The sequence below is a fragment of the Bos mutus genome, chromosome X, assembly GCF_027580195.1.
Source record: "Bos mutus isolate GX-2022 chromosome X, NWIPB_WYAK_1.1, whole genome shotgun sequence".
Taxonomy (NCBI): Eukaryota; Metazoa; Chordata; class Mammalia; order Artiodactyla; family Bovidae; genus Bos; species Bos mutus.
The window spans coordinates 45,892,811-45,908,114 of NC_091646.1; positions in this window are offsets into that span (position 1 = coordinate 45,892,811).

Below are 15,304 nucleotides of genomic sequence, written 5' to 3' on the forward strand. Positions count from 1 at the left end.
TATGAATGGGGGAGGGGGAGGGATAAACATTTAAGGGTTTCCCAAGTAGTACAGTGGTAAAGAATCTGTGTGCTAGTGAAGGAGACTTGGGTTCAATCCCTCAGTCAGGAAGATTCCCTGGAGGAGGTAATGGCAATCCTCTCCAGTGTTTTTGCCTGGGGAAATCCCATGGACAGAGGAGCCTGATAGGATACAGTTAACGGGGTTGCAAAGAGTCAGACATGACTTATTGACTGAACATGCATGCACCTTCTGAAGGCCCTAATCTCCAAATACACAGTACCTCCCAATACACACTGTGGTTTTGGGCAAAAGTGTCAGAAACAAATTAGCAACTAAACAACAACAACAAAACAAACTTCATAGATCTTTCCGAGAGTTGAAAATAATATGTGGTTTGGGGGACTTAGGCAGTAAATATATTACAGGGTCAGTCAGGCATGAAACTCATAGAGTATGGGAGACTCTCTTTTGTAGTTGGGCTTCCCTGGTGGCTCAATGGTAAATAATCTGCCTGCCATTGCAGAAGATAAGGGTTCAACCCCTGGGTCGGGAAGATTCCCTGGAGAAGGGAATGGCTACCCATTCCAGTATTCTTACTTGGAAAATTCCATGGACAGAGGAGCCTGGTGGGCTACAGTGCCTAGGGTTGCAAACAGTCAGACACAACTGAGTAACTGAGTACACACACATAAACATTTAGTCCACTGTATACTTGTTAGAGAGATAAGGCAGTTTTGGATGTATAAGAAACAATTACATTGTATCACATAAGAACGTGGTATTATGCAGTCGTTTGGGACCTTGAGAAAATTAATCTTTTTGGCCTGTTTTCTTACTTCTAAAATGAGAAACATATAATACTTGCCTCATAGAGTTATAGTGAAAATTAAATGAGTAAATATAGTATCAGGCCTTTGTGAGTTTCTCATCCAGTGGATACAAAGGACTGACTGTACTAAAGCATTTTATATAAGAAACTTGGGCATCCACAGAGTTCAGTGTCTGTAGGGGGTCCTAGAATCAATTTCCTGCAAATACTAAGAGATGAAAGTGATATGCCTAGAAAAATTCCTAGCACAAAGTCAGAGTTATGCAATACTAGATAAAATAATGTATGGAAAGAACAGTGAATGCTGATGTTGGGTAGTTGAAATAGTGTATCTTGGTGGTCATTTGTCATTGTGTTTTGGTCACTCAGGATCCAACCTTCTCTTCTTGTTTGTGGAATCCTTCACCACAGGAGGCAAATCTAACATCCCATTTACAGAAGCTGAAAAGTCCAGCTACATGCTTTCCCAGCCTTAGTGTAGCTAGGACTTGGGCATGTAATTTAGACAGTGCTGATCAAATGACCCTCCCCTAGACTTTGGGTAGGAAACAAGTGATGCAAAAAAGTAACTGGGTGAAAATCATCTTGGCGGGGGTAGAAGTGATGACAACTTTAGAGGCCCAGAGCTAGTGGGTGCTTCTAAGAGCAACAGCCCAGTGCCTTCCTTAGTGGTATACACTGTGCTGTCTGGGCCCTTCGGCACCAGCAGTGATGTCTTTACTAAGTCAGCTCTGCAGTGTGATTAAGGGCATTTTTGTTCATTGTACAATATGCACACCCAGCTTTCAGGCCCCTCCAGAAATACTGAATAAAAAATATGCTTTTATTATTTCATAATAGAAATAGTTCTATTTAGACAAAAATGATTTTTGTTTCTTACAATTGAGATTCTTGGTTTATAATATATTTCAGTTGCTCAACTTAATGTGTATTTTAGAATTAATAATGCATTTTGCCTTTGAGTAAATATAATTCGAGAAAATATATAGTTTGAGAAGACTACCTTTATCAAATTATAAAATTTTATTTCTTGTGTTTGAGAAAATTTGGATTTGCTTCATCACTGGCTGAATATGTACCTAATAAATAAATGTGTGATATTCTCAACAACATTCTTAAGATGTATTTATTTTATAGAATTATTTTTAGAACTTAAGAAACACTGCTATAGTGTGAAGTACCAGAAGATGTTTCAGAATGTATTTAAAATTCTTTTATAATGTCAAGATTTTCATAGTCATGCTTGTGAATTTGGCTCTTGTCTAAGTGTACTTTGATAAATAAAATATTCTCCATGGTCTAACTGATCTTCTATTCCATTCTATCGTGAAATCATGTCCAGAAACTGGGACACTGAAAGAAAGAGAATATGGTGCAATAAGTGAAGGGTTGTTTTGACCTTATTGCAAAGTCTAGAAGAAAGAGAATGTTACTGAGAGAGAAACATCAGAACAACAGAAAATTGTTGGTTAATCAATAGCTTCATTTTAAAGCATACTTCCTCTTCAGTTTTGCCTCATGTGAAAATCCTCCATTAAAATTTTACTAAAATGTTAATATCTCTTGCTGTGAAAATTCATTTTAAACTGTCCTTAATGATACTAATGTGAGAGCTCTTAATATATCTTGAAGCAATTCAAGACAAAAATAGTTGCAAAGGATAAATTTAACTTACTTTAAACTTTTCTTTTTATTTATTGAACTATTTTAATCAAATGTTTGACTTCTATGTGCCTGAAAAAAGAAGAAAACACTAAATAAATATTCTTATCAATGCTACTCAATTTTCTACTCTCCACTAATGACATTTTATATTAGGCAAGTTTATGAAAGGTTATGGTGAAGTTTTTCCATGATAAAATATTGTCTTAACCTTAATTTTGAAAAGAGCACATTTTTTCAGGAGGGAAACATGTAAGCATGTGAATTATTTTTTCTTCAGTTATAACTAGCAATTTGTTTCTGTGGGATTTTTGCTGCTGTTGGAGTATTCTGGTGCACCTACATTCATCTATTTTTAGTGCTGACACATGGTCACAGACTGACTATATATGGAAAATAGGCTCATATATTCTTATTTTGCTAAAATGTAGTGGTTACTGACTTGTTTTCCATCAATGCCATATAAAGGGCTTTTCACGTGGAAATATAAATCCCCCTGACCTCTTTCTTTCAGCTCTGCTCCAGTCTTCAAATCAGTAAAAACTCAGGTTTACTACCTTCTCTAGTAAAAATAATGCAATGGTGTGAAAAAAATATAACTGCACACCATTCACTTTAATGCTATCATTACAATAAGAGTTTAATTTGCCATCATTTGGTGTTTAGTAGCAAAATGAATAAAGTTCATTTTGACACTGCCCTGATTGCAGATATCTTAATGAATAGTTCTATGATTGATTGGCTGGATGACATCAACACAATTATAGGCCTGTACAAGCATTAAATAGCCAAATTGTTGGGGGGAGAAACACACCAAAGCGTGGAGTAGAATGTAGATGGAGTTGGAATATAAGCAGTAGAACAGAACCCTTATTTATGGAAATGTGCTTGGAACAATTTCACAGGAAGCAGTTGCTGTTAGACACTATGGCTATAGCTAGCTGAAAGAACAATTTTCTCTTTTGTAACAACAACAAAACGCACTGCCCCAGCATCAAACCCTCTTAGTTTAGATTGTCAAAGGAGATTTTCCCCCACAAGATCACCAATTCTATAACACAATCATTTTTTTCTGATATTATAAATTAAAAATCAATGCATTGACAGTCACCACCTTTGAAAAATAAACAAAAATCCAAAAGCATGGGTTATATGTGCGTAACTGAATGAAATACAACTCGATTTCACCAATGAATTATTCTGTTCTTTATTCATCATTATTCAGGATGTGAGCTTGAAGAGAAGTTTGCAGTGCTTCATTCTCAGTCTCTCTTCCTCTCTGTGTGTTTCTCCTTACTTTCCCTTCACACACATACACACTCACACACACATATGCTCATGCATATGTGTGCACACACACCTTACAAATTAGTTAAAACCAAACTTAATCATTTAGGTCAATGCTTTCTTAAGTTCTTTGAAGCTCTCCCAAGATCATATTTAAATGTTCCTGCTATAGCTCGGATACACAACAGCTGGAAATGATGACCTAGTCTTTGGTACAGCTTCACTAGTCCGTGTGAAGCTGTACCAAAGACTAGGTCATCATTTCCATAATTCCAGCCCTTATGGGTTTCTAATTCAGCTGTGCTAGAACACAGTATGTGCTGATTTACGTATCTTCAGTTGACAGACACATTTCATGAGAATAAAACACTGGGATATGTATTACAAGGCAGCTTCCAATGCAAAAGATTAATCTTCTGTAAAAAATGAGATCCACTCGTCAGAAGGCTATAACTCATGCTGTACATTACATATCTTAAATCATTATATGAAAGATCAGTAAAAGCACAATAATGCTATTCAATTATTTTTTAACCTCCCAGAAAATGGCTCGACATGCTATGAGCTGGAGTTACTGGTGACAGTACAGTGAGGGCTGAGTCCTGGAAAATAACACGACATCATCTCCCTTACAGTATTTTGGCTGACACCAAAGATATACTATATCAATGGTTTCCCACAATGGGATGCTCATCAGAATTAAATATGAGAGCTCATTAAAAATCAGGATTTCTGGGCTTTACTCAAACTTGTTGAATCAGAAACATTGATGTTATGTGCATAGAATCTATTTTCTCCAGAACCCTCAATCCCCAATTATTCTAGCACAACCAGAAAGACCCATGCTTGGGAATTTTTCTGCCTTAAATTGAACATCTCAGCCCAGATCCTATTCTTAGCAGCAAAACTGATTTGGTGTCCATGCTAGAAATACTACTTCTCTTCTCCATACCTCAGTTTCTGCATCCCAAAGTGAAATGATATTGCTAAATTTAAATAACCATTTTAGTACTCTGGGCCCAAGAACATCAGAAAGACTCTAAAATTTTTACTACATTTAAGTTATGTTTACCAAAATAAAAGCTTCTGAATATAGGGACTTGATCATATCTTTTAACATTATGAAATACACAAGTTGGTAAATTTTGACTTGTTTAAATAAATCCCATAAAAGTTAGAGCCAGGGCAATATTACAGTTGAAGACAGCTCATTTAAGAGCAAATGAAGATCTTTTCATGAAACAGGTAGTAAAACTATGAAAGTAATTAGAATGATAAATTAACTAACTCCAAAAGATAAATAGGTTCAAGAAAAGTTTTAATAAATTATAGAGGATAAATCGATAACAGTTAGTTATGGAAGATAAGAAACGTTTGAGATGACCCATATTAAAGCAAATATGGACAACAATAGAAGTGCAAATACATGTTTTTCAATTCAATAGAAATTCTTCAAGACCAAACCATAGGGAGTTAAGACGTAGTTTGAGTACTTTTAAATCAATGGATTTAAAGAATTTTGAGATTACTGAGTATTATCTTTCTTCTACTACAGTATAGGTTGATATGCAAATCGAACAGTCATTGCTTTTTAGAACTTTTTTAATGATTTCAGCGTGGAAACTGAAGGGATTGCTTACAAATTTCAGAGGTATGAGTGTAAACTGAAATGAAGCAACTCAACTTTATTTCTTGTATAATGATGTGTCATCAAAATTAGACATATGAATGGATCATTAACTTATTAAAGTTGTCCCTTTTAATTTGTTCTGGTACCTGGTATTCTGGTTAATTTATGATGATTGGTAAATGTACTGATGAAGTCCCTTGAGTCATCTGCATAAAACTTGGGGATGCAGATGATATTGAAGCTAGTGATTTTTTAAAATATACTTACACATACAGTCTGACTTCTATTTAAATTTTGAAGAGAAAATAGAAATTATTTTTAATTAATTCCAAGTAGTTCAACAATCCATATTGGGTGATACATGGTACAATTTCTTCAATATTACCCCCTGCAATACTGTGGGGAGGCTCCCACACCTGCCTCCCCAGCCTTCAGCATTTCTCTGCATCTGTAATTCAAGGGGACAATAAAATTATTTGAATGTATCTCAAATCAATAAATCACATTTTATCTGTAAATTCCTGTAGTGTAATAATCTCGACTTTGGCTCTCCTGACCCCCAAAATGCTTCAAAATTTTGCTCAAAATTCCTTTTACATTTCTTTTTTTTTTTTTTTTTCGTTTCATACATGATATTTTACATGTTTCAATGCCATTCTCCCAAATCTCCCCACCCTCTCCCTTTCCCACAGAGTCCATAAGACTGTTCTATACATCAGTGTCTCTTTTGCTGTCTCGTACACAGGCTTATTGTTACCATCTTTCTAAATTCCATATATATGCGTTAGTATACTGTATTGGTGTTTTTCTTTCTGGCTTACTTCACTCTGTATAATAGGCTCTAGTTTCATCCACCTCATTAGAACTGATTCAAATCTATTCTTTTTAATGGCTGAGTAATACTCCATTGTGTATATGTACCACAGCTTTCTTATCCATTCATCTGCTGATGGACATCTAGGTTGCTTCCATGTCCTGGCTATTATAAACAGTGCTGCGATGAACATTGGGGTACACGTGTCTCTTTCCCTTCTGGTTTCCTCAGTGTGTATGCCCAGCAGTGGGATTGCTGGATCATAAGGCAGTTCTATTTCCAGTTTTTTAAGGAATCTCCACACTGTTCTCCATAGTGGCTATACTAGTTTGCATTCCCACCAACAGTGTAAGAGGGTTCCCTTTTCTCCACACCCTCTCCAGCATTTATTATTTGTAGGCTTTTGGATTGCAGCCATTCTGACTGGTGTGAGATGGTACCTCATTGTGGTTTTGATTTGCATTTCTCTGATAATGAGTGATGTTGAGCATCTTTTCATGTGTTTGTTAGCCATCTGTATGTCTTCTTTGGAGAAATGTCTATTTAGTTCTTTGGCCCATTTTTTGATTGGGTCATTTATTTTTCTAGAGTTGAGCTGTAGGAGTTGCTTTTATATTTTTGAGATTAGTTGTTTGTCAGTTGCTTCATTTGCTATTATTTTCTTCCATTCTGAAGGCTGTCTTTTCACCTTGCTAATAGTTTCCTTTGATGTGCAGAAGCTTTTAAGGTTAATTAGGTCCCATTTGTTTATTTTTGCTTTTATTTCCAATATTCTGGGAGGTGGGTCATAGAGGATCCTGCTGTGATGTATGTCAGAGAGTGTTTTGCTCCTTTTACATTTCTTTAGCACTGATGTTGACTTTCAATTCTGGGATTATAAAAATAACCTAAAATGAATAGAGAGAATTTATAAGAAAGAAAAATGAACTCCTTGTTGTCTCCCACATTATACTTCAACCAAACTTTTTTTTCTGAGGATAAGTCAAGTATCAGTTCAGTTTAGTTTAGTCGCTCAGTCATGTCCGACTCTTTGAGACCCCATGAACCACAGCACGCCAGGCCTCCCTGACCATCACTAACTCCCAGAGTCCACCCAAACCCATTTTCATTGAGTCGGTGATGCCATCTAAACATCTCATGCTCTGTCGTCCCCTTCTCCTCCTGCCCTCAATCTTTCCCAGCATCAGGGCCTTTTCAAATGAGTCAGCTCTTGGCATCAGGTGGCCAAATTATTGGAGTTTCAGCTTCAGCATCAGTCCTTCCAATGAACACCCTGGACTGATCTCCTTTAAGATGGAGTGGTTGGATCTCCTTGCAGTCCAAGGGACTCCCAAGAGTCTTCTCCAACACCACAGTTCAAAAGCATCAATTCTTTAGTGCTCAGCTTTCTTTATAGCCCAACTCTCACATCCATACATGACCACTGGAAAAACCATAGCCTTGACTAGACGGAGTTTTGACAGTTTGTTATGTTTTTTCTTTATTGTGTGTGTCCTGAGAAAGCAAACTGAGACAATGATTAAGAATTAAAATATTTTTATAAATATTTTTCCTTGATATCCTAGTAACACTGTGAAGGTCAAGGCTACAGGTCCCAGTAGAGTTAACCTGGCTCTGCAACTATGCTGTAATGGTCAACATGGGAAGCTTCTATGCCTGGTGGATCTCTGACTCTGCCAGTTGCTGGGAAATGGCAGATTGACGGATTTTCAGAGTGGTTCATAACTTTGAAAAATCAATTAGCAGTTAATAGGGCCTTTAGGACACCCTAATTTCTAAGCATGGAATTCTGCCACAAAAACACTCTAAATCTTTTTGCTGTTATAATTACATTGTAGACAAAAATCCATTCTGTTTATAACTCCTCCTGTTAATCAATGCTGTGACAAAGCCTAGGATTTTGTTCTTAGAAGTAGACACATTCGATCTAGAAATGCCTTGCTATAAATGTCTGTACCAAACTTAAAATTTTGATTAGGTCTTTCTATTGGTGTAGTGAACAATGCTCATTTTTTTAACCCTATGAAAAAAGTTGGTGAAAATGTATGGAAAAGTTTACTGATACTGTGAAAGGGAATATGGAGTTCATGTTCTTAGCCACAGTCAGCTCCCAGTCTTATTTTTGCTGACTGTATAGAGTGTCTCAATCTTCAGCTGCAAAGAATATAATCAATGTGATTTCAGTATTGACCATCTGGTGATGCCCATGTGTAGAGTTATCTCTGTGTTGTTGGAAGAGCGTGTTTGCTATGACCAGTGTGTTCTCTTGGCAACTCTGTTAGCCTTTGCCCTGCTTCATTTTGTACTCTAAGGCCAAACTTGCCTGTTACTCCAGGTATCTCTTGACTTCCTACTTTTGCATTCTAGTCCCCCATGATGAAAAGGACATCTTTTTTTGGTTCACCTTTTTTGGCATTAGTGGTTGGGGCATAGACTTGGATTACTATGATATTGAATGGTTTGCCTTGGAAATGAACCGAGATCATTTTGTCATTTTTGAGATCGCACCCAATACTGCATTTCAGACTCTTTTGTTGACTATGAGGCCTACTCCATTTCTTCTAAGGAATTCTTGCCCACAGTAGTAGATATAGTGGTCATCTGAAATAAATTCACTCATTCCAGTCCATTTTAGCTCACTGATACCTAAAATGTTGATTTTCACTCTTGCCCTCTCTTGTTTGACCACTTCCAAATTGCCTTGGTTCATGGAACTCACATTCCAGGTTCCTATGCAATATGGTTCTTACAGCATCAGACTTGACTTCCATCACCAGTCACATCCACAAGTGGGCATTGTTTTTGCTTTGGCTCCATCTCTTCATTCTTTCTGGAGTTATTTCTCCACTCTTCTCCAGTAGCATATTGGGCAGCAATGGACCTGGGGAGTTCATATTTCACTGTTATATCTTTTTGCCCTTTCGTACTGTTCAAGGGGTTCTCAAGGCAAGAACATGGAAGTGGTTTGCCATTCACTTCTGCAGTGGACCACATTTTGCAAAATTCAGACTTGATTCAGACTGGAATTGAAGAAAGTAGGGAAAACCACTAGGCCATTCAAGTATGACCTACATCAAATGCCTTATAATTATACAAAGGAAGTGACAAATAGATTCAACGGATTAGATCTGATAGACAGAGTGCCTGAAATCTATGGATGGAGGTTCCTGACATTGTACAAGAGGTCATGATCAAAAAAATCCCCAAGAAAATGAAATTCAAAACGGTTGTCTGAGAAGGCCTTACAAACAACTGAGAAAAGAAGAGAAGCAAAAGGCAAAGGAGTAAAGGAAGATTAATCCATCTGAATGCAGAGTTCCAAAGAATAGCAAGGAGAGATAACAAAGCCTTCCTAAGTGATCAAATGCAAAAAAAAAAAAAAAAGAGGAAAACAATAGAATGGGAAAGACTAGTGATCTCTTTGAGAAAATTAGAGATATCGAGGGAACTTTACAAGTAAAGATGGACACAATAAAGGACAGAAATGGTATGGAGCTAACAGAAGCAGAAGATATTAAGAAGAGATGGCAAGAATACACAGAACTATACAAAAAAGATCTTAATTACCCAGATAATCATGATGGTGTGGTCACTCACTTAGATCCAGACATCCTAGGATGCAAAGTCAAGTGGGCCTTTGGGAGCATCACTACAAAAAAAAAGTTAGTGGAGGTGATGGAATTCCAGCTGAGCTATTTCAAATTCTTAAATATGATGCTGTGAAAGTGCTGTACTAAATATGCCAGCAAATCTGGAAAACTCAGCTGTGGCCACAGGACTGAAAAAGGTCAATTTTCATTCCAATCTGAAAGAAAAACAATGCCAAAGAATATTCAATGCTTAGTCGCTTTAGTCATGTTCGATTCTCTGCGACCCTATGGACCATGGCCTGTCAGGCTCCTCTGTCCATGGGATTCTCCAGGCAAGAATACTGGAGTAAGTTATAATTTCCTTCTTCAAAAGAATGTTCAAACTATCGCACAATTGCACTCATCTCACATGCTAGCAAAGTAATTCTCAAAATTTTCCAAGCAAGGCTTCAACAGTATGTGAACTGAGAACTCCCAGATGGTCAAGCTGGATTTAGAAAAGGCAGAGGAACTAGAGATCAAATTGCCAACAACTGTTGGATCATAGAAAAAGCAAGAGAATTCCAGAAAAACACCTACTTCTGCTTTATTGACTATGTCAAAGCCTTTGAATGTGTGTATCACTACAAACTGTAAAATTCTTCAAGAAATGGGAATACCAGACCACTTGACTTGCCTCCTGAGAAATCTGTATGTAGGTCAAGAAGCAACAGTTAGAACTGGACATGGAACAAGGGACTGCTTCCAAATTGGGAAACGAGTATGCCAAAGCTGTATATTGTCACCCTGCTTATTTAACTTATATGCAGAGTACATCATGAGAAATGCCGGGCTGGATAAATCACAAGCTGGAATCAAGATTGCTGGGAGGAATATCAATCAATAACCTGAAATGCAGATGGCACCACCGTTATGGCAGAAAGTGAAGAGGAATTAAAGAGCCTCTTGATGAAAGTGAAAGAGGAGGGTGAAAAAGCTGGCTTAAAACTCAACATTCATAAAACAAAGATCATGGTATTTGGTCCCATCACTTCAAGGCAAATAGATGGGGTAACAATGAATACAGTGACAGGCTTTATTTTTGGGGCTCCAAGATCACTGCAGATGGTGACTGCAGCCATGAAATTAAAAGACACTTACTCCTTGGAAGAAAAGTTATGACCAACCTAGATAGCATATTAAAAAGCAGAGACATTACTTTGCCAAAAAATGTCCATATAGTCAAAGCTATTGTTTTTCCAATAGTCATGTTTGGATGTGAGAGTTGGACCATAAGAAAATCTGAGCCCCGAAGAACTGATGCTTTTGAACTGTTGTTTAAGAGAAGACTCTTGAGAGTCCCTTGGACTGAAAGGGTATCAAGCCAGTCCATCCTAAAGGAAATGAGTCCTGAATATTCATTGGAAGGACTGATGCTGAAGCTGAAACTCCAATACTTTGGCCACCTGATGCAATGTACTGACTCTTTGGAAAGGACCCTGATGCTGGGAAAGATTGAAGGCAGGAGAAGAAGGGATGACAGAAGCTGAGATGGTTAGGTGACATCACTGACTTGATGGACATGAGTTTGGGCAAGTTCTGGGAGTTGGTGATCGACAGGGAAGTTTTGCATGCTGCAGTCCATGGGGTCTCAAAGAGTTGGACATCACTGAGCCACTGAACTGAACTGATGAAAGTGAAAGTGTAAGTCGCTCAGTCATGTCCTATTCTTTGTGACCCCATGGGCTATACAGTGCATGGAATTCTTCAGGCCAGAGTACTGGAGTGGGTAGCCATTCCCTTCTCCAGCGGATCTTCTCAACCCAAGGATCGTACCCAAGTCTCTTGCACTGCAGGTGGATTCTTTAACAGCTGAGCTACTAGGGAAGCCCATTGATACTATAATTGAATGTATGCATACTACATACATGAATATACATGTAAAATTGATCTCATATATTATGGCTACACAGATGTATATGTTAGATTTATGAAGAATTAAAATATATTCTAAGCTGTTAAAATCATATTCTTGATAGCAAAACAAAAACTTTCTAAAAAATATTTCAACTGTAAATTTGTTGTGAACTCAACTATATATAAGAATTGAAAAAAGAGTTCACACTGATTATAACAATGGTATGTACATATGAAAAGACAGTCAACCAAATTGATAAAGTAGCTGTGTACAATGGAATATTGCCCAGCCATAAAAAGAACACATTTCAGTTGGTGCTAATGAGGTGAATGAACCTAGAGCCTATTATACAGAGTGATATAGTCAGAAAGAGAAAAGCAAATATATATTAACACATATATATGGAATCTAGAAAGATGGTGGTGGTGGTGGTTTGGTCACCAAGTCATGTCTGACTCTTCTGACCCCATGGACTGTAGACTGCCAGGCTCCTCTGTCCATGGGATTCTCCAGGTGGGAATACTTGAGTGGATTGCCATTTCCTTCTCCAGGGGATCTTTCCGACCCAGGAATGAAACCTTAGTGTCCTGCATTGTAGGCAGATTCTTTACCAACTGACCTACAAGGGAAGCCCCACTGATGACCTACTTTCAGGATAGTAATGAAGATGCAGGAAAAAAAGAACAGACTTATGGAAAGGGGCAGGTTGGGGGTAGGAAGGAAAGGGTGGGACAAATGGAGAAAGCATCATAGAAACATACACTGCTATTTGCAAAATAGATAGCCAGTGTGAATTTGCTGTATGACTTGGGGAACTCAAACTGGAGCTCTGTGACAACCTAGAGGGGTGGGATAGGGTGGGAGGTGGGAGAAAGTCTAAAAAGAGAGGGGATATATATATATATATATACACTTATAGCTGATCCATGTTGATGTATGGCATAAACATACACAATATTGTAATTATTCTTCAATTAAAAGTAAACTAGCAAAATATTGATAAAGCTGATAAAAGTTGTTACAAAAAAAAAATATTAAAGTTAGATTGCTTTCCTCTTTCCTGCTATCTCAGTAAATCCAGTTAACACACTAATTGGAAAGGTGGTCCAAACCCGTGAAATCTTATTTCATACTCTGGCAAAAAATTTTGTCAAGTTAAGACTCAGTGGCATTTAATGTCACTGACTGCCCTCTTTTCTTGGGATTGAAAAGTTTTCCCTGTTCTGAGACTTTCAGTCCTAAAACTGAAACAGTTTTGGACACTCTGGGATGGTTGTTAACTATGTATCTGTTCAGTTCAGTTCAATCACTCAGTTGTGTCTAACACTTTGCGACCCCATGGACCGCAGCAAACCAGGCCACCTTGACCATCACCAACTACCAGAGTTTACCCAAACTCATGTCCATTGAGTCGGTGGTGCCATCCACACATTTCATCCTCTGTCGTCCCCTTTTCCTCCTGCCCTCAATCTTTCCCAGCATCAGGGCCGTTTCAAATGAGTCAGTTCTTCGTTTCAGGTGACCAAAGTTTTGGAGTTTCAGCTTCAACATCAGTTCTTCCCATGAGCACTCAGGACAGATCTCCTTTAGGATGGAGTGTTTGGCTTCCTTGCAGTCCAAAGGACTCTTAAGAGTCTTCTCCAACACCACAGTTCAAGAGTATCAGTTCTTCAGCGCTCAGCTTTCTTTATAGTTCAACTCTCACACTCATACATGACTATTGGTAAAACCATAGCCTTGACTAGACGGACCTTTGTTGGCAAAGTAATGTCTCTGCTTTTCAGTATGCTATCTAGGTTGGTCATAACTTTCCTTCCAAGAAGTAAGCGTCTTTTAATTTCATGGCTGCAATCACCATCTGCAGTGATTTTGGAGCCCCCCAAAAGAAAGTCTGACACTGTTTCCACTGTTTCCCCATTGATTTCCCATGAAGTGATGGGGCCAGACGCCATGATCTTTGTTTTCTGAATGTTGAGCTTTAAGCCAACTTTTTCACTCTTTAGTTCCTCTTCACTTTCTGCCATAAGGGTGGTGTCATCTTCATATCTGAGGTTATTGATTCCTGGCAATCTTGATTCCAGCTTGTGCTTCCTCCAGCCCAGCATGTCTCATTATGTACTCTGCATATAAGTTAAATAAGTAGGGTGACAATATACAGCCTTGACGTACTCCTTTCCTGATTTGGAACCAGTCTGTTGTTCCACATCCAGTTCTAACTGTTACTTCCTGACCTGCATATAGGTTTCTCAAGAGGCAGGTCAGGTGGTCTGGTATTCCCATCTCTTTCAGAATTTTCCACAGTTTATTGTGATCCACACAGTAAAAGGCTTTGGCATAGTCAATAAAGCAGAAAGAGATGTTTTTCTGGAACTCTCTTGCTTTTTTGAGGATACAGCGGATGTTGGCAATTTGATCTCTGGTTCCTCTGCCTTTCTAAAACCAGCTTGAACATCTGGAAGTTCACGGTTCACGTATTGCTGAAGCCTAGCTTGGAGAATTTTGAGCATTACTTTACTAACGCGAGATGAGTGCAATTGTGCAGTAGTTTGAGCATTCTTTGGCATTGCCTTTCTTTGGGATTGGAATGAAAACTGACCTTTTCTAGTCCTGTGGCCACTGCTGAGTTTTCCAAATTTGCTGGCATATTGAATTCAGTACTTTCACAGTATCGTCTTTCAGAATTTGAAATAGCTCAACTGGAATTCCATTACCTCCACGAGCTTTGTTCGTAGTGATGCTTCCTAAGGCCCACTTGACTTCACATTCCAGGATGTCTGGCTCTAGATGAGTGATCACACCATCATGATTATCTGGGTCATGAAGATCTTTTTTTTTTTTGTACAGTTCTTCTGTGTATTCTTGCCACCTCTTCTTAATATCTTCTGCTTCTGTTAGGTCCATACAATTTCTGTCCTTTATTGAACCCATCTTTGCATGAAATGTTCCCTTGGAATCTCTAATTTTCTTGAAGAGATCTCTAGTCTTTCCCATTCTGTTGTTTTCCTCTATTTCTTTGCATTGATCGCTGAGGAAGGCTTTCTTATCTCCCCTTGCTATTCTTTGGAACTGTGCATTCAAATGTGTATATTTTTCTTTTTTTCTTTGCTTTTTGCTTCTCTTCTTTTCATTGCTATTTATAAGGCCTCCTCAGACAGACATTTTGCTTTTTTGCATTTCTTTTTCTTGGGGATGTTCTTGATCCCTGTCTCCTGTACAATGTCACAAATCTCTGTCCATAGTTCATCAAGCACTCTGTCTATCAGATCTAGTCCCTTAAATCTATTTCTCACTTCCAGTGTATAATTGTAAGGGATTTGATTTAGGTCATACTTGAATGGTGTGGTGGTTTTCCCTACTTACTTCCTTGATAGCTCAGTTGGTAAAAAATCTGCCTGCAATGTAGAAGACCCTGGTTTGATATCTGGCTTAGGAAGATCTGCTGGAGAAGGGATAGGCTACCCACTCCAGTATTCTTGGGCTTCCCTTGTGGCTCAGCTGGTAATGAATCCATGTGTCTGAGGACGTCTTTTCTGTCTCTGAGCAGGAACTCATATTGAGGGATGGGTCTATGGATCTGTGGATATGTTTTTAT